The sequence below is a fragment of the Ambystoma mexicanum genome, chromosome 12 (assembly GCF_040938575.1).
Source record: "Ambystoma mexicanum isolate Mex_15411 chromosome 12, UKY_AmexF1_1, whole genome shotgun sequence".
In the NCBI taxonomy this organism is placed as follows: domain Eukaryota; kingdom Metazoa; phylum Chordata; class Amphibia; order Caudata; family Ambystomatidae; genus Ambystoma; species Ambystoma mexicanum.
The window spans coordinates 417,538,849-417,562,267 of NC_090936.1; the positions used below are offsets into that span (position 1 = coordinate 417,538,849).

Consider the following 23,419-nt stretch of genomic DNA (forward strand, 5'->3'; position numbering starts at 1 on the left):
TACTATTCTTGAGGAATCATTGTTTGAAAAGATACTTTTCGCCATCCTTAAAACGGTGTTGTATAAAAGAGAATGCCGTTCTGAGACATTGGGTGACGCAGGAGGCATGGTTACATGGAGAGACGCTGAAGTATTAAGTTCAAGGGAAGTATTGTTGGGAAAGGGTGTGAAAGGGAGGTAAAAGAGGGTAAGTGAGAAGTGAAATAAAATGTTGGTAAGCATTGGTAAGTTAAACTGTGACATAGTATCGTAGTATCATTGGAGAAACTCCCATTATCCACCTGTGCAAAGTATTTTCCCAGTATTAGGACACAATTCTCAAATACCGCACTCAGTGGATAAAGGACAGTGTGGGTAAATGTTTATGTCCTGGCCGCAGGAAGGCACGTACCCGAAGGCAGTACTGCAACACATGTACACATATTTACATGCCGAGTGTAAGGGAAAACAGTTGCAGAATTGACTAGCCATTATGGAAATGTATGGGGAAGAGATAGAGGAGCCACCTGTGAAAGAAAGGATGCTTAATCCTCATGCTGAAGGGGGGGGGGTATCACCAAAACCTCCTCCTCCTTAGAGCAATGATCCATCTTCAGAAGCACAGTCATTACATCCATTATGAGCATTTGAAACAGCGGCCAAAGTCTATAATAGCCTGTTGCAAGACAAAGCTTTTCTTCCCCAAAGCTGAATATTCTGATGGTGATAAAATCTGTTCTGATCAGTCCTGTATTGGAAGTACACTTCCCTTTTCCAAGGTTAAGCATAATTGCAAAGGTAAAAGCTCTCATTTTCAACAAGGGAATATGAATGAATCTATGAATATTACCATATTAGATTCTGGAAGTCACACATTCCCTAAAGAAAAAAAAACATGCAGTAAAAGCTTATTATGATTCTTTCAATAAGTGGTTTAAGGAAAGAAACAATGTCTGTAATCATTATTTCTTCAAAAAGAGTGAATTGGACATTGGGGACTTCAAGTCACACAATGCCAGAAATACTGAGATGAAGAAGAGGGATGCAAAGGTTTTGAACTGCAGATTGCAGTCCCTTGAGATTAATGACCCATAACCGAGGGAGACAAGAGGCATAAAAGGCCCCCTCGGGTGCAGACCATCAGGAGGAGTAGCAGCAGTAGTGGAACGTGGAGTGCTTGTCGTGACTCCACAGCAAGATTTTATCTGAAGGGAAACAGAGACGTCGGAACCGCTAGTTCTGCAAGGGTCTCTCCCTTCAGAGACTCTGTTTGCAGCAGTCGCACAGCAGATAGTGTTTTATGTGAAAGCTTTCTCCCTGGGGATCATGTTTGCAGAGATCTGGAAGCATGAAGTGGGAATGCTTTCCCCAAAGCAGGACAGACTCGGGTGGCAAGCGAGCACCTGACAGTCTCTGGAGCAAGGAACACTCCAATTTCGATAGGCGCAACATGGAGGAACCTGATGAGGCATATTTCCAGTTTGCGTGAAGCAGAAGAAGCCGAGAGCCCACCAGCAGCGAGTGGGTAGACACGCAAGCCAAACCCGTGAGTTCACTTGAATACTGTGACCCCGGAGCGCTCTATAATCACCTGTTGGCCGAGCGCAGGCCGTTTGAATACCGAACTAATGAAAAGAAAAGTAAGTGGCAGAAAAGTAGATACTGGGGGTCATTACGAGTTTCGCGGTAATAAACAGTTTTTACCGGCATGGAGCAAATACTGTGTCCGTGTAGGAAAGAGGCCGCTAACAGTGGCCTATTACGAGTACGCGTGGACGCGTGTAGCAGCATGCCAGTATCGACATTACCGGCTTGCTGCTAAAGTCCCAAAAATGCCCCTTAGCGGCATCATGGGAAGCGCAGACAACACTACCGCTGCCGTCCACCTCTAAATAACGGGCCCGGCATCAATGGATACGGCATCAGTGGCAACACCGCTAATAGCGGAACAGGAATTAACGTAATTGCATCGGAACGGGAAAGGGCGCGGCAGCCATCTTTAAAAACACAATCTATTGCCATCCTCACCACACAGGACCTGGAGCCTCAATCAGACCCAAGAAAATTAACCGCTACACCAGCATCATGCCAAAAGCAGTGAAGAAAGGGGCATCCCGACAGCGTAAGGAGCGGTTTTCGGAGGACGAACTGTCAATACTTGCAGACATGCTGGCTGAAAATGCTGAGGTAGTTGTTGCAAATGACCTCAAAAGAGCAGCCCAGCTAAAGAAAAAAGAGATCTGGGAGCTAGTAGCCCGTAAAGTGAGTGCAGTTGGGAACACCCCCGCACAGTGAAGGACGTGTGTAAACGTTGGGACGACCTGCACCTCAGAGTGCGTAACATGATGTCGGCCAACCGGAGCCAGGGCCTGGCTACTGGCGGTGGACCTAGCTCCCCAATTAAACTCAGCCGCTGGGATGAAACGTGCGCCAGCACTGTCGCCACTGAGTCGATCGAAAGTGTGGGCGAGATGGAACATGCAACCACGTCATCGACAGATGGAGGTGAGTGTCCTAAGAAAACACTGTAATGCAAAGTATGATGCTAGTCCACAAATGTGACCGTGCCATGAGGCAATGCATGGCCCATTACACACACATGGACACATCCCTGCCTAGATGCCGGCCTCAGCACCGACACATCCATATGCATGCAGCATGCCAATGCCATACCTGAGACACACCCCACAAACATGGAAATGGCATTTGTCACACTGCACGCAGTCCACAACAGAAAGACATGTTACACAGCATACACCACCTCAAACATGTGGGAACCCGACGTATGCCTGCATGCTCCCCCATATAGCAAGCAACCTGAACATCAAAACTCCAATACATAATCCCCTCTAATGTGTAGAACAGTAACAATACCAATGTATGCATGATGCATGTAGAACCATCACTGATGCCGTCCCTCTCTCAGCCCCCCACAGGCTCTGATCCTGACAGCAAGGCCCGGGACTCAGCGGCGCTGGCAACAACTCCCAGGAAGAAGGCCAGGGGCAGGGAAGAAGGCAACAGGCCTTCTACATCAAAAGGCCCTGCATGTCGCTCCATGTACCATGGTAGCGTGGAGTTCCGCAGGACCATTGAGTCATGAGTTGATCCGGGAAATCGGGCACAACAATGTGTGATGATCTTGCTTGAGTCACATACCATCTGTACATTGATTGAGTGATATAACTTACGATTGCGGTACACCACCTCCGTTGCATGTGGGACCACCAATTCCACATGGGTGCAGTCAAGTGCACCAATACAATTTGGCATGCCTGCCAGTGCATGGAACCCAACTTTCGTGTCAAAGATCTCCTGGGCAGTCCGTGGTAGGGATATGTAGTTTCTTGAGTGCTTCAGGAGGGCATACAGCACTTGGTTCAGCATGCGAGAAAATAAGGGTTGTGATATGCCATGCATGTGCCCCACTGTGTACTGGTAGGTGCCTGTGGCCAGGAAGTGGAGCACAGACACTACCTTCAGTAGAGGTGGGATGGTGGTGCGTATTTCAATCAGGCTGACAATGTCGTTGTGTATCATGTCCACAATGGTGGTGATGGTGTCCCGGTCCAGACGGTACAGGGTGTGGATCTGCTCAGGGGTTAGGTTGAATGGACTGGGTCTCATGCGAGGGATTGGGGGGCTGCCTGTATGGTACCACTGGCTGCACTGGTGGGGCTTGCTGGGCCTGTCTCACCCTCCTTCTCCTCCTGCGTCTCCTCTGTGGTGCCTGTTGTTGTTGCTGGTGTAGCAATGCAAGCATGTCCTCCAGCCCCAGTATTGCTACTACAAGTGGAATCATTTTGGTGTGGTAAGGGCTGTGGTGTGTGGGTGTGCTCCTTTTGTGCTGGGCCAGACCACATTGCCACCACCAGTGCTGATTGTGTGCACCTGTGGCAGTTGGGAACACTGCACATTGCTGTTTGCGGGTGGTTCGCGATGCCGGTATTGCCTGCATCCCGGTATACCTCATTACAGCCTTCATGATGCAGGTATTTGCATGTCCGCCTGACTTGTGATGTCCTCCTGTTAGCGCCATCCCGCTATTGCCGGGCCCACGGGCCACGTGCCCGCACGCATGCCGGTACGGGGGAGCACGCTATCAGCAGTGGCGCTAATACCGGGTTGTTGAGTCGGAATAGCCTGGAGCGGTATGCGGTGCCGGTAATCCCTTACCGGCATCGTTTATCCATTACCTCCAACCTCGTAATGACCCCCGACTGTATCAGTTGAACCGGTGAGAAGCTAAAATATATTCATCTTGAATGCCACGTTAATACAAAGGTGAAGAAGTAGCAGAACAATTGTAAACATAAAGGTCAAAACAATTGCCAACAACACCCAGGGGCAATATTTCTAAAAACCAAAGCCAACCAATATTGCCAAAGCCAAAAGAGGGCAATAGTGAATCCAGTTGAAGATACACAATATTGCCAAAGTCAAAAGGGGGGAGTTAAGCAACCAGCTTTGTATGTACCCTATGGTGAAAGAGAAACAGAGACCATAGAAATAACTGACCCGAACAAGAATTACCTAAGCCAAATAATAGCAGGAGTGGGAGAAACCCAGTGTAAACACTTGGTTGAAACCAGAGTGGGAAAACAAGAGTGGCAGTAAGGCTACCCTTCTGACAGTAGGTGTTCAGCCGGGGAGGGACATAACCTGCACTGCATGTGGCAATTAGAAGTGTGGAACAAACAGCACCAATATGTTTCAGGTTTTCCCAGAAGAAGTAGTCAACACTGAAGTTGTAAAAAGTCAAACACTTCATAAATGTTAGAAAGTAGAACAGTGCCACAGAAGTACTTGTAGGAGTAGTAGTAGTGGCAGTAGCAGTAGTAGTAGTAGTAGTAGTAGTAGTAGTAGTAGTAGTAGTAGTTGCACGCTGTCCTGGCAGGAGGGTACACCATGGTAAACAAAAATGTCTAGTGTAGGCCTGGCAGGTGAGTAGACCAGGCAGAACTTTTGAAGTACTGTGGTATTTCTGAAAGTGTTGATGAAGATGTGGTAAGACTACCCAAAGCTCATGATTAAATGTGGTGGAAGTATCTTGGCTAATCAACATTATTGATGAGAGTGCATTGTGAACTATTGCAGAATCATCCAGACAGAAGCATTTTTGTTGACATAAATGCACAATGGCAGTACATCCTTTTTGTTGCAAAGAAGTAATTGCTGATGAGAGTGCATTGTGAACTACTGCAGATTCATTCTGACAGAAGTCTTTTTTTGTTGACATTTATACACTGTGATTTATACCTGTTGATGCCAAGAGGTTGTTGTGTGGTACTCTCTACCATAGTGGAGAGACAAAAGTCTAGCTTGACAAAGTTTGAAGTAGTTGTGTGGAACTCTCTACCACTAGTGGAGAGGCACAAGACTCATGGAACATTTCTGAACTGTCGGTTATTCGCACCTGGGAGACCTAGATGGGAACAGGAACTTCATTTGAACTTTGTTGTGCTACTGGATTTCCTTATCCTTCTTGAATCATTGACTACATTCCTGATTGAATCTCGGGAAGGTGGAGTTTACCCAGATTACAAGGTGGATCTGTTATTAGGTCTTACAGATCAATGCTCATTTTTGTCATGTTTTAACTGCTTATGCATTACCTTGTTGAGTTAATTGTATGCACAAGTGTGAGGGACAGAATCCTTTTGCTAGAGTGTTTCTTTTAGCTTGTTTTATAGGCAGGAAAATCCTCGTTAGGTTAGGGATAGTGAGACGTTTATCAAACCCTTTTGAGTTTAATAAAATGGCATTTGTTTAAAAAACCTTTACAAAGGTGTCCACCTCACATTTCTGACCCCTCAGAGTACACTAATCCCATATATGTGCCCGCGTGTACAGTAGTGAAGACATTATAAGTGGAGAAACAATAAGGAAACAAAGACCAGTGTCCGCACAGGTAGAATATAACGAGTGCAACGATCTACAGGCAACATTAACACAAGCCAAGGGGGATGTCCAGAGAGAGAAAGGGAGGCATTGCAATAAGCGTGAGACGGCAATCATACAGTATGACCGGATAGGAGGACAGATAATGCTCAAATTAGATGGAAAGGGCATGGAAGATTTGAAAGAAAGAGAAGGGGAAGTTAGAGAAAGGCAGGAGAAAGAAGAAGAGAAAAGGGAACAGGAGTAGAGAGAAAGAGAGCGGAAAAGAGAGGAGAGAGAGAAAGAAAGAAAGAAGGAATGACAAAGAACGAGAGAAAAGAAGCGAGAAACAGACATAGAAAGGGAGAAGAGACAAAAAGAAGAAAGGGAGAGACAAAGAGATGCAGAAAGGGAAAGCGAAAGGCAAACAAGAGGGACAGAGAGAGGCGAGAGGTAAAAAGAAGTAGGGAAAGGCAACAAAAAGATGTTGATGATATTATTATGGGACATACGCTCCCAGACAGAGAGAGACCAGAGACAAGAACAAAGAGAAAAACAGCAGAGTTTAGAAAGACACTGCAAGGAAGTGGATGAGATTCTTAAAAAGCATATTCTTCCAGAGGAAGGAGAAGAAAGGGCTATATGAAGGAGGATTGTTAATTTCTACAAGAGCAGGAGGGATGGCACCACGTGCATGAAGGGGAGTCGGGGAGGCTCTCCACAGCATGGAGGAAGGAATATATTGGATGAAGTGATGAGTGGAACGTGTAGAACGAGTCCCCTTAGGAGACTAGATTTTGAAGACAGAGAAAATAAAGGTGATGAAAGTGACAACACTATGCTAGAAGATGAAGAGAGACAGGGAAGCACAGAGGAGGAGGCCGCAAAAGCCTCTTCTATAAACATGGGGCAAGGAAAGAGATAGTGTGGTTAGATTTAGAAGGAGCAGTGAAGAGACCAGAGCCCATAGAATATTCCAGGTGTCCGAAGATGTGGTCAAGCAGTTTAGAAGAGAGAACACCATATGTGAACAGACTAAGGTATTTACCAGGAGGGAAAAAAATTACTATGACAGACCTGGTGACAAAGACAAAGGATGCAGCTGAATTAGAGAGAATGACAGCTGGAATGGCTTTAGCATTTGGGGACATAAAAAGCATGCTTGCTGATATATTAGGGGAGCAATCAGATGACATTTGGAAGCAGGCAGGATATCCTGGGGTGACGGCACAGAATACTAACCATGACGGAGCGCCTTTTCATAACTGTCAAGCAGACGTATTGAGAGCACTTAGGGTTCAGTACACAGATTCGTCAGACATGAGCGCAATTTTGACTTGTAATATGAGAGCAGACGAAAATCTGACAGCTTATATTCAGGATATCCAGGAAAAATGGTGGTTAGAAACTAGAGAACCATGGGACAAAAACATAACTATTTTTATCACATTTTATGCCAGAGACTTCCTGAGGAAGTGCAGAGACAAAGATTGTGGGAATGGAAGCGAACCCATGGCCAGAGATACAACTGATGATTGTTCACCATTGTTGGTTAAAACAAGAGAAAGACAGAAAGAAAGTTGAGGACAGGAAGAGTGATGAGACAGGGCTAGTTCAAAAGAAATTGTTGAAATTGTCAGTGGAAGGAGTAGTATTGACAAGTGGAAGGGAAGGTTTTAATGTAAAGGAACACAGCAGGTGCAGCCAACAGCAAACAGAATCTTTTCAGGAAAGGGAAAGTATCATTATTTTCCATGAGGGTGAGGATTTGCACCCAGGGGCAAAGGGTTTGGATTTCAGGCTCCCAAAGAGGAGGGTTTAATGGGGGCAACCTAGATTTGCAGACAGACACATTAATGTTGGACTTGCGGGAGAATGGGGCACATTTCATGCATATGCAGAAACAAGGGTGGGATGCAACAGATCTGGCAAGTAACAGATCCATGAGGGTGGACAGCTAGCCCCCCATCATATTGTGCAGATCCACCTGAATATTATGCCCAAGATCACACACAGTATCAGGCACAAGTGCCACAAATACAACTAATCCGACAAGTGATGCCACCTCAAACATAACAAGCACTGATGCAAACACAGCACGCTCTGATGCAGATACACTTGATGTGTTCCATCCTCTCGATTACACCAGACCCACAAGAGGAACCGAGGGTTGGAGTGACCATAGGCGAGAAAATATTTTCGTTCTTAGTAGATCCGGGGGGGGGGCTCAATCTTTTGTTAAAAGAGGAAGGTCTCCAATGTCAGGCATTGCCATGAATGCACAAGAATCTTCTGGGGTGACAACAACGGTTCCTTTAACAGACACTTTGCCCATCATTATAGGGGAACATGCTATTTCTATGCTATTATTATACTCTCGCAAGACACCAGTTAACATATTGGGGTGAGACTTGGTGAGCAAATTAAACATGACAATGGGCCTCATCAGAAGTTTGGCAGTATCCCGGCGGTAAATCTGCTGGGATACCCACAAAGCAAATAGCGTTACTGCAACTTGGTCTGGCGCTATTAGTGCCGGATCCTGAGTTGTGGTAAGGCTCTTACTCCTGTCAGATGGATATGGTAACAACAGTTAGACACAGACACAAGAGATCCAGTTGGAAAACCTTTATTTAAAACTTCAGGATGGGAGTAACACCTAACTTGCCCTTACTCTAAGAGGGGACTTCCCTCAACTGATGCATCTAAAGCCAGTCTGTGTCTAAAAGTCCAAAGTAAAATGCTGTCTGTGTCACAAACTATACTCGCTCTTACTTCTAATACTAACTATGTTTCTGGAATGTCTTTCAGGAGTTTCTCCCACAACTCACTTCCCCAAGTTCCAGACACTAAGAGAGTAAAGTTCCACAAGCTTTCTGGATTTAGTTCCAAGTAAATGTCACAGTATTTCAACGGCTCACAGTTCGTGACAGGTTAGGTTTCCAATTTGCATACGGGGCTTCTCTAATAGTTCCTTTCAGGAGCTTTCTACCCAGCTCCATTCCCCTTAAATTTGAGATACTCAGGGATTTATAGTTCCATAGGTCTCTCAGGTTATAATTTAAAAAAAATAAACTCAAAGTAACATATTAATTCACAGTTCCTGTTATCCTTTATCTTAAGTTAAACTACCTTATTAGCTTCTAGCTCTTGGTTACACCTGGCACTGGTCCTCTTATGTTTTGCTTCACAATCTTCCTGTTTGGTTTCTCAAATACACAAACAACAAATGTCCAGCTAGTTTCTTAGGTGTCTCTTGCCTGAACTCAGAAAGCAGCACTTTGTATTTTCCCTTAATGTCCACAGTTCCTTTTAGACTCACAGTTCCCTTCCCCAAGTCTCAGCTTTTAGGTGTAGCTGTTGTAGATATTCACAAACAGTTCTGGGGTTCCCTTCCCCACCTCTGTGTTCCACTTTCTGGCTCCCCCTGGTGTGGGTGCAGTTGTCAGACCGCACGGTCCACCCATTACAGGTCACGCAACCCTGGGCCTGGGTCTTCCAGTTCTGCCCCTTGCTAAAAATGTTCCTTTCTCATGTAGTGCCTTCTGTCGGCTCTCACTGTGTTTCTCGATTGCCACCGCCACTCTGCTCGCACTTCGTACCTCATACAGCTCCCCTTGGGATGTCAATTTCCTTCTTTCAGTCCACTGAGACTATCGACAACGTAATCTTCCTTATGCGACCACTCAGTAACTTTGTATCACACAAGGTTCCATTTGTTTGTCTTTGTGCATACAGTACTTTCACTCTGAAGGCCTTGACAATGGGTTTTCCCTCCCCCACGACTTCAGTCAGATGCTCTGTGATTCTTCTTTCCCAGTCCACATTATCTGATTGTCTCACAATCATGGAAGACTGCAATAATAGATGTCCTTTCATTCCGCTTACACTCGCTACAGAATATTTGGCTGCACGCATCACATTGTGAGTCTCCCTGTACTTCAGTCTCACCGGCAGTGATTTTGCACACGCTTTCAGGCTATCTGCTTCCAGAGCACTGCAGCTGAGGTCAGGGTCTCACCACCTACCCCTCAGACACTCCTGACCACAGCAGGAGAACAAGCACACCCGGCTTACATAAGGGGAGGTCGGCCCTGTCTACTGCCTTCACTGGCTCAATGGAGACACAACTCCCTCGTCTCTTCACCCCAGAGCCTCTGCTCTCCTACAAGGTAGCGTGCTGGCTCGTCAGTCCCCTCCAGCTGGTTTTCTCTCTGCCTCCTTGCTGCTTGCCTCCAGAACGCCAGTTCCTTGCAAGTCAGGGATCCCATGCTGGACTCAGCCATGCAGCCTCCCTGTTGCTGTGTCTCCAACTTCTGCTCCCCACCCTGCTGAATGCCCCACCTTTTATACACCTGCAACAGATTAACAGGCTGGAGGTGAGTGGTCAGTGTAGAGCCTGCCTGACCTTCTATTACCCAATTATCTGGACATGCCTTTCCTTTAGCTCTGAGTGAGCTGGATCTTAAAGGGGCAGTGTGTCTCTTCTTATTCCCTTTAATGGCCTGCAGGGGAAGTGTAGGTTTTTGCATGGGGTAGACAGAGGATAGGATGGGTCCTTAAATGGACTGGCTCCCAGATATCTGATGGAACGTTTGAGTTGAGCCCCCAGTAGGAGGGTCCTTCATTCCAATGAACCTCAACTTATGACTGTTCACACATGGAATGGGCTTCCATGTTCAGTTAGATCTATTCCATGTCTGGTCTGGTTTAGGACTATCAAGACTCTCTTTTTTGCTATAGGAGTGGATTAGATGCTTTTGGCCATCTTCACTGCTCATCCTCTTTTCTTGACTTTTTATGTTGTTTGTATTGACTTTGTTTTTATGTGTGCCCTGAGGCCTTTGGGTGTGTTGGCACATTATAAACAGCAAATTAAAGTAAAGGAAGGAAGGTGACACCTGAAAAAGTGTAAGACATCATGAAGACACTCAAGCCAGAGTTAGTGAGATGTTTACAGCAATTTATAGGCCTTTGTAACTATTGCAGGGCATGGGTTTTTGACTACAGCTCATATCTGAGGCCACTTTTAAAAGGACTGAAAGAGGTGCAGAAAGACAACAGTGATGTAGCCTGGACAGGCGAAATGATAGACGCCTTTGATTAATTGAAGCTCACAATTAGCACAGCTCCCATGTTAGGGATCCCCAATTATAATGAGGAATTCTTTTTATTCTCTCATTCAAATGGAGTAGTGATGACGGCTGCCCTCGCACAGAAAACTACCATGGGACATAAACCATTAGCGTTCTACAGTGGGATTTTTGATCCCCTAATGAGAGGCCATTACCCACAAGGATAAGCATTGGCAGCAGCAGCCTTTGCGATGGAGAAATATGCCTGGATAATTATGGGATGCATAGTTGCATTATATGTAGAGCGTGCCCTATTTGCCATACTTGAAAAGCCCAAAAGCATGTTGACCACACAGAGGGCCTTCGGTTATGAAGAAATTATATCAAACCCATCAATCAAATTGTCAGGTGCTGAGTGGTAAATCTAGCCAGATTTATAGCAGAACAATTAAAGTAAGGAGATATGCGTGATTGCACTAAATGCACAGAACACTATGATGAAATATCATATGTCAAGGAAATTGCCCTAGGAGGGGGGATAATTCTCTCCATTGACGGGTCATTGTCAATAGACCTGAGCACTGGCAAATCATCTAGTGGGACAGCAGCAGTGAAAGCAAACGAGAATAACAGCTTTGAGACAGTGGCAAGTGTGAGATTGCAAGTGCATTTCTGAGCACAAGCAGCAGAATTAGTAGCGCTCATTTTGGCACTCGAAGCTGTCATGATCTCTGCTTCCAAAAGATCAGGACTTGCCCGACTCCCTTGGAAGCAGACCCATAACCCCGGTTCCGAGTGCCAGCCAGTCCCAATTGGGACCTTTTGGACCCTGTCCTGGCGCCAGTGGCACCAGGCTCATAAAGATGCCCAGTCCCAGCGCTGGAAGCGCCGGGCTCATAATGCTTGGGTGGACTTACCTGCAGCAGACCATGCTGCTTACTTACCTGCCAGTTGAACCCCTGATCCTCTTCTGTTTGGGACTACTTTTCCTGTTGGGTGGGGCAGGAGCCACTCCCTAGGTTCAGAACACTGGAACTCTTCTGGAAAGCAGGAACTCTTTTCTTACCTAGGCGTGGCTGTGGAAGGAGACACCTAAGCACTACAGGAGGCTATTTAAACCACACCCGATGGATGAATCTTGCTTTGTGTTATTCTGCATCCTCTGCAGCAGAACGCTCATCGTGTCTTCTGCTTCTGATCCTGGGCCTAAGGGAACAAAGGCTTACCATCCTGGAATCCAGTCTTCAGCAGCACCTGTAAAGACAAAGAAAGAACAGGTTAGCACTACGGTCTTCAGTGGCAGCGCATCTCTTACCTGGTCCATCGGCTGTCACCAACGCCTCGCGCTGCATTCTGGCATCTGAAAGACAAAGGCTTACCTACTCTTCGCATGCTCCGGAGGTCTTCGCACTGCATTCCGGCATCTGAAAGACAAAGGCTTACCAGCTCTTCGCATGCTCCGGAGGTCTTCGCACTGCATTCCGGCATCTGAAAGACAAAAGCTTACCAGCTCTTCGCACGCTCCGGAGGCCTTCGGCGCTGCATCCCGCATCTGAAAGACAAAAGAAGGTGCGTTTAAAGACATTGGGCAACTTTATTACTCACGTGCCATTACTCCTTCCCACGCCGAATCCAGTGGGTATTCCAGCACCCTTCAGCTTCTCTAAAGCTCCGAACTTGTACCTGCAAGATAAAAGGGACAGTTAGTGCGCATCGTGAAGCAGGCTACAAGCGCTTACTTACGTGCTTCCAGGCGCTTCTATTCCTCACGCGGGTTCGATCCTCAACTCTCATCAGCCCGCCATCCGCCATCGCCGGAACCCTGCAAAACAAGAGATATCATTACAAAAGACTTTTAAGACATTTGAAGTGCCCAGAACTTACCGTTCGTGCAGTTAACGACAGACAGCAGTCCTCTGAGGTCAAGAGGCCTGCACCCTTATCCAGTGAAGAAACTGGTTACGGCACCCTGCCCCGAGGCAGATGGAGAGCTCGGCGTTCACTTACCTAAGGTGAGGGCGTTAACCTTTGGGGTTCTACAGGAGAAGAGAAAGGGAAGAGGAGAGAGGCACCCAATAACCCCAGTTCATTAATCCCATATTTTCTATCTGCAGACATCTTACTCTTCGAGTCAGACATACAGTGCACAGAGGTCCAGCCCAAAGAGCCAACCGTGTGTTACACATCACCTTTGAAGATACGGAATTCACCCAGTCAAGACCGGCACCTCTGCGGGAATCAGGTGAGCGTTACAGAACACAAAGCCTACCGCAAAACTCCCACCCAGGCGCTATGGAAACCTCGGATACCGACCAGCTAGCCCAGTTACTTGGGGAACTAAGAGCAGAAGTGCATGCAGCCCGTCAGGAAACGAATGCTCTAAGAAGGGAACTGATTATTTCCAAGGAGCGAACAGACGATCTCGCTAGACAATTGCTACAGTCACAAGCCGGACAAACTCTGTTACCCGCATCAGGGGCAAATCTTCCTTCAACATCCTCTACGAACCCAGTGCAGATCAACCTACCTGGGAATGTACCTCTGGCTCCGCCCGAACGATTTTCTGGTGACCCAAAGAGGTTTGCAGTATTTATTAATCAGTGCCGGTTGCACTTCTTATGCCGGCCAGCAGCCTTTCCAACTGATCAAGCTAAGGTAGCTTTCGTGCTTTCGTACCTTAGTGGCAATGCGGCAGACTGGTCGATCCCTCTAGTTAATCAAGATGATCCGGTTCTCCATGATTTTCAAGCTTTTCAGCTCAGTATGGAAAAACTGTTTGCAAGACATTCACAGGGGCAGGCCTTGGACAATGAGCTCCTTTCATTGCGACAAGGTAATCAAGACCTTTTGGCTTATATTGCGTCTTTCAACAGACTGATAGTGGAAACTCGATGGCCTGAGAACAAAAGGATTACGCTGTTTTATAGAGGTCTACGTGGAGAGCTCAAAGATGTGTTAGCCCAAGTAGTGAATCCCCCGCAAGACTGTTCGGACTATATTGACTTAGTCGTTCAAATTGACCACAGACTGCAGAACAGGAAGGCCGATCGTTCCAAGTTTGATGCTCGAGTATTTTCCAAACCACCAACTCCTACCAAAGGAGTAGACTCCGGGGAACCCATGCAAATAGGGGGCCTGAAAGGACCACTAACACAAAAGGAGCGGGAAAGGAGAAAACAGCTGCAATTATGCCTCTATTGCGGAAACTCGGGGCACTTTCTTCGAGACTGTCCGGTGAAACCAGCCAAGAAGGCAATAGGAGCTGTAGTTACCAGGGTCACAAACTCTGAGCAGGGAAACGACCTCGCCCGACAAGAATAGAGGTCCTCTTGCCGAGCGTTAAAACCAGTTCCGTGACCTCGCATTTCATGATACCTATGGTCCTCATTAGCCCTGAACATCCGGATCGATTACATGCGATTGAAGCTTACGTCGACAGCGGTGCCATCAGCAATTATGTGGATCATGAAATGGTTTTGAGGATGAATCTGACTCTTTGTCCAAAGGCTGTAAAGGACGTCATTACTACGGTGGATGGTACGGAGATAGCCTCCGGACCAGTAACGCATACCACCCAAGAAGTGACGCTAGTAAGTCAAGATGGACACCATGAGAAGATCGTGTTCGATGTGATCAAGGCCCCTCAGTTCCAGATTATTCTAGGAATTCCTTGGTTAGAGAAGCACAATCCTCAGATCGATTGGCGAGCAAGAACGGTTCAGTTTCCAGAATGTGTCTCTACTTGTCACCCTCGACCTGGTGTTGCACTGGCAGCAATTTCCTCGGAGGCTCCCCAGTTACCTCCTGAATACCTAGAATTCCAAGATGTTTTCCGGAAGGATCAGGCTAACTCTCTACCTCCTCATAGGTCTTATGGCTGCCAGATAGACCTGATACCTGGATCTACTCCTCCTTGTAGTAGAATTTATGCCCTCACCGAGCCTGAGAATCTTCACCTCCGACAATACCTGGATCAATACCTAGCGAATGGTTTTATTCGTCCTTCCAAGTCCCCTGCTTCCTCAGCTTTGTTCTTCGTTCCAAAAAAAGAAGGGGACCTTAGAACTTGTATAGATTATCGCGCCCTGAACCAGATCACCGTTAAGAATAGATATCCGTTACCTTTGATCCCTGAACTCCTGGACCAAGTCAGAAAAGCATGCATATATACAAAGCTGGATCTTAGAGGAGCCTACCACTTGGGACGAGTAAAAGAGGGCGATGAATGGAAGACGGCCTTCCGCACCAAGTATGGGCTATTTGAATATCAGGTCATGCCCTTCGGACTTTGCAATGCCCCGGCCGCCTTTCAATATTTTATGAACGATGTCCTCAGAGAGCTCATAGATGTGTGTGTTGTTGTTTACATTGACGACATCCTCGTTTATTCTTCATCGGAAACTGAACATCGGAAACACGTGAAAATGGTCCTCGAGAGATTGCGTCACCACAAACTTTTCGCTAAATTGGAAAAATGTGTTTTCAACGTGACTGAAGTTGAATTCTTGGGATTCATATTATCACCTAGCGGAGTGCGTATGGATTCAAAGAAGGTCGATGCAATTCTCAAATGGCCATCGCCATCCTCCGTAAAAGGTGTTCAAAGCATGTTAGGCTTCGCTAACTTTTACCGCAGGTTTATCCCCGAATTCTCTCGAATAGTCCAGCCCATCACCGCCTTGTTAAAGAAAAACAAACGTTTTGAATGGTCTACCGAGGCGGAACAAGCTTTCCAGAATTTGAAGACTAGATTTATCTCTGCACCGATCTTAAAACATCCTCGCCCAGAACTCCCCTACATCGTTGAAACTGATGCTTCGAGCCTTGCCATGGGGGCAGTTCTATCACAAAAGGACCCAGTAACCAATCAGTTGCATCCCGTGGCATTTTGGTCCCGCAAATTCTCGCCTCCTGAAATCAATTACACTATTACTGATAAGGAACTTCTAGCTATCAAGTCCGCCTTTAAGGCTTGGCGGCATTATCTTCTGGGGGCCCGACACACCGTTACTGTGATTACAGATCACCGAAACCTGCAATATTTGAAAACCGCAAAAGCTCAATCCTCTAGGCAACTCCGTTGGGCACTATTCTTTGCCGAGTTTGACTTCATAATTACCTATCGACCTGGTACAAAAAACGGTAAAGCTGATGCCCTTTCTCGGATGGGAGTGGAAGAACATTTGATCAATCCTAAACATGTACCTATCATTCCCGAACAAAGAATTCTAGGTGTAATCGCCACACAATCCATAGAGGAAGTTAAGGATAAAGCCAGGCTACTGGTAACTCCAGCAGACATACAGAATTGGCATCTGCAGGCAAAGGACTTTACGGTGAAGGACAACCTATTATATTTCCAAGAACGGTTATACCTGCCCTGCACAGATTTACAGAAAAAGGTAATCTCTTGTTATCACGATTCTTTAATGGAAGGACATCCCGGTATGACCAAGACCTCGGAAAAGATCAAGCGCTACTTCTGGTGGCCGTCTTGGAAAAAAGATATCAGAGACTTTATAATGTCCTGTGGAGTATGCGCCCAAAACAAGAGTCAAAAGGAAAAACCAGCCGGCCTCTTACGCCCTATTGACATCCCGCCTCGCCCTTGGCATACGCTTTCTATGGACTTCATCACCGATCTACCTCCATGCTCTGGATACAATACGATCCTAGTAATCGTGGACCTAATCTCCAAGATGGCACATTTCATTCCACTCAAAGGCTTACCAACAGCAGCAACTCTGGCCCGAGAATTTCTCGAAAACATCATCCGACTGCACGGTTTTCCTTCAGTTCTAATTTCGGATCGAGGTAGTCAATTTATTTCTCATTTTTGGCGAAGTTGCTGTCGGTCGGCTCAAATTGATGTGAGACTTTCGACCAGCCACCACCCTCAAACCGACGGACAAACCGAGAGGACCAATCAAACTCTGGAACAGTATTTGCGCTGCATGCTACAACAAACTGAAAAAACTTGGAAAGATATCCTTTGGATAGCCGAATATGCCTACAATAACTCTGTCCACTCGGGAACTGGGAAAACCCCGTTTTTTCTTTTATACGGTAGTCACCCTCGAACCTCGGAGTTGGATCCACTCCAAGATCTTGAAACACCAGCAGTAGACCACCTGCATTCTACAATCACCCAAGCCTTTAAGGAAGCCGTTTCTCACCTTCAAAGGGCTAACGAACAATACAAGAAAGGAGCAGACCAACATCGGAAGGAAGCCCCCCAATATCAAGTAGGAGATCAAGTCTGGTTATCCACCAAATATCTACCTCTAAAAGGACCACGCACATTCAACCCAAGATACCTTGGTCCCTATTCCATCACTACCATAGTAAATCCAGTAGCGGTCAAGTTGGACTTGCCCCCTCACATGAAGATACATCCGGTCTTCCACGTCTCTCTATTAAAACCCGTGCAACCTCAAACCCGACTAACTACATCTCCAAAACCTATTCTAGTTGATGGAGAACTCGAGTTTGAAGTCAAAAGCATCCTGGATTCCAAGATCTCCAAATCTAAACTATTTTACCTGATTGACTGGAAAGGCTACGGTCCCCAAGAAAGATCATGGGAACCTGCAGAATATGTCCCCGCGCCTCGTCTAATCAAAAGATTTCATCGAACATTTCCTAACAAGCCCAAACCCCCGGAGAAGCCCGGTTTGGGAGGGGCCTTGAGGGGGGGTGCTGTCATGATCTCTGCTTCCAAAAGATCAGGACTTGCCCGACTCCCTTGGAAGCAGACGCATAACCCCGGTTCCGAGTGCCAGCCAGTCCCAATTGGGACCTTTTGGACCCTGTCCTGGCGCCAGTGGCACCAGGCTCATAAAGATGCCCAGTCCCAGCGCTGGAAGCGCCGGGCTCATAATGCTTGGGTGGACTTACCTGCAGCAGACCATGCTGCTTACTTACCTGCCAGTTGAACCCCTGATCCTCTTCTGTTTGGGACTACTTTTCCTGTTGGGTGGGGCAGGAGCCACTCCCTAGGTTCAGAACACTGGAACTCTTCTGGAAAGCAGGAACTCTTTTCTTACCTAGGCGTGGCTGTGGAAGGAGACACCTAAGCATTACAGGAGGCTATTTAAACCACACCCGATGGATGAATCTTGCTTTGTGTTATTCTGCATTCTCTGCAGCAGAACGCTCATCGTGTCTTCTGCTTCTGATCCTGGGCCTAAGGGAACAAAGGCTTACCATCCTGGAATCCAGTCTTCAGCAGCACCTGGAAAGACAAAGAAAGAACAGGTTAGCACTACGGTCTTCAGTGGCAGCGCATCTCTTACCTGGTCCATCGGCTGTCACCAACGCCTCGCGCTGCATTCTGGCATCTGAAAGACAAAGGCTTACCTACTCTTCGCATGCTCCGGAGGTCTTCGCACTGCATTCCGGCATCTGAAAGACAAAAGCTTACCAGCTCTTCGCACGCTCCGGAGGCCTTCGGCGCTGCATCCCGCATCTGAAAGACAAAAGAAGGTGCGTTTAAAGACATTGGGCAACTTTATTACTCACGTGCCATTACTCCTTCCCACGCCGAATCCAGTGGGTATTCCAGCACCCTTCAGCTTCTCTAAAGCTCTGAACTTGTACCTGCAAGATAAAAGGGACAGTTAGTGCGCATCGTGAAGCAGGCTACAAGCGCTTACTTACGTGCTTCCAGGCGCTTCTATTCCTCACGCGGGTTCGATCCTCAACTCTCATCAGCCCGCCATCCGCCATCGCCGGAACCCTGCAAAACAAGAGATATCATTACAAAAGACTTTTAAGACATTTGAAGTGCCCAGAACTTACCGTTCGTGCAGTTAACGACAGACAGCAGGCCTCTGAGGTCAAGAGGCCTGCACCCTTATCCAGTGAAGAAACTGGTTACGGCACCCTGCCCCGAGGCAGATGGAGAGCTCGGCGTTCACTTACCTAAGGTGAGGCCGTTAACCTTTGGGGTTCTACAGGAGAAGAGAAAGGGAAGAGGAGAGAGGCACCCAATAACCCCAGTTCATTAATCCCATATTTTCTATCTGCAGACATCTTACTCTTCGAGTCAGACATACAGTGCACAGAGGTCCAGCCCAAAGAGCCAACCGTGTGTTACACATCACCTTTGAAGATACGGCATTCACCCAGTCAAGACCGGCGCCTCTGCGGGAATCAGGTGAGCGTTACAGAAGCGCATGAAGAAGATGCGGTAACGGTGTACTCTGAATATGCCTATGTGACGTTAAAAGTATACACAGGACTGTCACATTGGAAGAGGCATGGCTTGTTACACACAGACAGCACACCAGTGCTGCATGTGCCACTATTGGGCAGACTCACTCCCAGTGGTCATCACCAGGGTGAAATGCTCAGCGCACACCAGAAGTGTAGATTTGATTTCTCGTGGTAACAAAGCTGCCGTTCTTGAAGCAAAAAGAGCAGCATACTTTCCTGAAATATCTGACATTGTGACTGTACCAAACAAATGCACATGTGCACGCAACATGGTGATCAAGGAAGGTTTTAATACTGTAAGAGGATTCAATTCAACACTACAGCTAAGTCAACGCCTAGTCTATAATACTGAATGAAAACCCTTATTGATATAACTTTATGTCCAGTTCATGCGTTCTGGATGACTACCCCTATATAACACCCCTCTCTTGGAATCCTCCTGACCCCACTGAGCCAAGAAGTAGTTCTGTTTTGCAAGTTTAAAGGTTTATTTGATAACTTAAACAATATATATTATATCACGCTTTATAATAAATTAATAATTGGATATCACACTTAATCTGGTATGATAAAGATTAACAACGGAGAATCTGGCACTAGCACACTTCTTGATAATCACTAAGGAGTTGACATGAAATGGATAAGATAGCAACAATACTTTTATGGTTTCCAATGGATGCAATGTGGAATGAAATGCAGTACAGAAAATAACTTGATAGGATTTCAGCAAAAACAATGTAATCACTTTCTTGTACAATTCACCCCCCCCCCTTTTTTGCAATGCAAGGAAATGGAAGGAAGGCACACAGTTCTCAGAAATGCAATTAAATGTGATTCAGTTCACCCAGCAACTTAGACTACAGACGTTGAAAACACAGGCAAAATGCTTTGATATGTGCTGGCAATGTAGAAAAAAATATGCTAAAATGCTTTTAATTCCCTCTAGGAGGTTCAGCGTGAGTGAAATCAAGTTATTATTAGTCTAGGCTCACTTTAGCAAGTATCTAGGAGTAACTAGCAGGTTAAACGAATTTCTGGCAAATGGAAGGCAAGCAGCAGCAGATTTTTACACGTGAAGAAATTTGCAAATCGCGGCAAAATTCGCGAATGCGTGTTCCGCGATTGCGGTAAAACTATAAGGGGTAGGAATTTGGTTCTTGGTGCGATTAAAAGCTAAGATTCTAAGCTTTCAGATGAAAGTTACTGCAAGTCTCTAAGACAAACGGTCGCGGAGATATGAGCGATTTAGTGAAGGTCGTTTTTGGTTTTGCAAATTTTAAACGCAACACTTTTTCAGCTTTAAAAATGATGGCAGAATAACACAATTGCTAAGCTGCAGTTCTACTTAGATTAAAAATGGATTGAATTATATGATTTTAACTAAGAGATGTGTTCTGAGTTTTGCTGAGTACTCACAAGAGATTTTGAACCGGAAAGCGACTTGGTCACGGACTTCAGTCTGGTCAGGTCTTCCCGAGTTCCGCTCACAGCGCCTGGCCTCTGGAACTGCTCACAGCATCGGTGTCAGCACTCTGGATACAATGGCCTGGTCTCTGCTAGGCACCGGTTCTCTGGGTCGGGTCCTGCCTTCTCTTTGGATATTTCTGTCACCGGGTTCTTGCAAAAGTGCTTGGCAAAATTCAGACGGCGTCAGCCGGCTGTCTGAAGAGTTCAGTTGCAAAAAGATTTTCAGGCCTGTTGACAAATACTCTTGCTGGCAGTGGCCTTTTTGGTTAAGGTTCTGTAGTCTCTGTTTATCTTGGAGTCTAAGTGTTGGCTCCTTGAAGGTTGATGGAGGTAAGTATGGATTTTTCCGGCAGAGCGTCCCGCTGCAGATGGAAATGAATGTCTCTACCTAAGTTTCAGTGGTCCATTTATATGTTCTGCAAGCGGGTGTGTGTGTTGGTCATAACTAAACTTGCCCCTCTCACTTGTCATTGGTCCAGCTTTCATTTCTCCCCTGATTGGGGGAGCTAAGTTGTGTCAGAGTGATGTCAGCCATTTATGATCTCTTGAAAAAAACTCCCCTGTCATCTGTGCACCCAAATCTATATATGATCAAAATACATATTTCACAGTTACACAGTTGTTTGAAATTACATACCCATGTCACATATCACATGAGGTATACTCTGTCCCAAATCTGCTGTTTCTAAGAGCTTGCATTCAAAAATGGCAACTTTTAGCACTTTTTAATGTGCTAAACAACATTGGATCTTCATTAAATTTTATACAACTGTTCCTCACATATCTACCCACATACCAATGCATTTTCGTTTGTCTAGCTGAAACAGGGAGTCTGTAATATTAATAAACAGCAGGGTTTTGTCCCAGAATATCCCACAATTTGGAGTTTGGGCTTGAATTAAAGGTACATATTTTAAATTAAGTCTCTCAAAGTTATACATTTCTGTCATTTGATTACAAAGAGTTATCAGTGTTTTTGCAAAATATATATTTTACTTTCAATTCAGTCCTCAGAGTGTTGGAGTCCGCCTCCAAGACTTGGGTGGGTCAGTCACATGTCTTCTGGCAGGCAGGCCTTTGTTGACAGTAAAACAGTAAAAATCAACATATTCCTTTCAGAGGAGAGGGGCCATTGTGTGGTCTCTGGGAAGCTGACATCAGGAGGCCAGGGAGCCACTTTGCATTTAATTAACAGAACCCTGTGATTTCCTGGCTTCTTGTGTTGAGTTCTGAAGTGTCAAGAGTTCTCAGGACAGGCAACCCCTTTGAACTTTTGATGAAATGAGACCCCTTTCTTTGCACTAGACAGTTTTGCAAGACAGCTCTCCTGTCAGAGTTTAGACCGCTAGTGCCGCCTTGAGGATTTTGTTGGTACTGCATGCAATTTTGGGATCTTTCTTGGATTAATGCATTCTAAACAGGAATGGTTCTTACATGGTAGTAAATCCTTGCTTAACATTGTTTTGATGGGGCTCCTTACAGTAAGATGGTTATGTGGAACCCCACAAAAAGGTTGAATCTTTAAAGTGGTCCAATGAGTCACGATTTCAGCAACTTTTTGACATCAGTAACAGTGGATTTTGTTAACAAAGACCTTTCTTTACACTGGTGGGTGGCAAGTTAGGTAACCATTTTGGTGTGCGCACAACTGCGCAGCTCTCCTGGATTCTGGGATGAAATGATGGGCGGCGACAGCGCATCCCCATCTTTACCCACTCCAATGATTTATTTTTGTTCTGGGGTAAAATGATGGGCAGCGACAGCTTAATCCCCACATTTACCCCGTCTAATGATTCCACATGGGACAAAACCCTCCACAAACCCCCCCGCCCGACTGCGCTTTGACTTGAGTCGAGGGGGAGTCGGTTGCAAGGGAGGTTTTGAACCCTGGCGCTGGTATGTCCACATTATCTTCTTCCAATTCTGTAGATGGCACAGTTCAGCATCTTCCTCTCCATCCGGTCAGATCGATCAGTTCTCCTCGCCGGTCCTGATGGGAAGATTGGGCGGTACCCCGGGCCCCTTGCGTCTCGGCTCCCGGTCTCCGGATCGTCCTCCTTGTCCCGTCTCCAGGTTTTCTTTCTCCTAGGACGACAAAGGAAGAGCGGCAATACCTACTCATAGACGTCTTTCCACCACTGCTGAGATAGTGGGGCAGCATATGCATTTCATCAAAACGAAACATTACATTCTTATTTTGAAAAAAAAAAAAACAGTATAACTAAGAGACAGTTTCATGCAAATCACAATATTTTAGAGACTAGATGTGGTATGTTTTATGATTGGAACTGAATTAGTCTGAGACTGTACCCGCTAGGATTCCAGAGGATTCCTCCAGTTGTTGCAGAGTGTGCCTGGGATGGCAACATTTCAACTGGTTTATGTGGACCCACTTGTCTTCCCCCGCTGCCAAAGGACCTTTGGGGATGTGGATTTTGTAGGCCACAGGGGAGATCTTGTCGATGATCTCAAAGGGTCCCTTCCATGTAGGCAAAAATTTGCGCTGCTTGGCCTGGTTCCTTTGGAAGTTGTATAGATAGACCCGGTCTCCCACCTGATATTCCTTCCTGGAAGTTTTCAGGTCATAATGGGTCTTCATGCTATCAGCCGATCTTTCTAGATTCCGCTGAGCATAAGCAAAAGCATGTTGAAGGTGTTTCCTTAAATTCTCCACATACTCATGAGTTGTGGAGGCATTTATTAGTGTCTGCTCTTGGGTCCTATAGAGCAAATGCTGAGGAAGCACCATCTTGCGTCCAGTCATCAACTCAAATGGTGACATTTTGGTTGCAGATGAAGGG

The 23,419-nt window shown here is 46.2% G+C and overlaps 1 long non-coding RNA gene across 3 annotated transcripts in view; it reads left to right on the forward strand.

Annotated features, from left to right (window-relative positions):
* Positions 1-23,419, forward strand: part of LOC138513591 (uncharacterized) — a 260,338-nt gene that overhangs the window by 17,903 nt on the left and 219,016 nt on the right. The gene's annotated exons all lie outside the window — the stretch shown is intronic.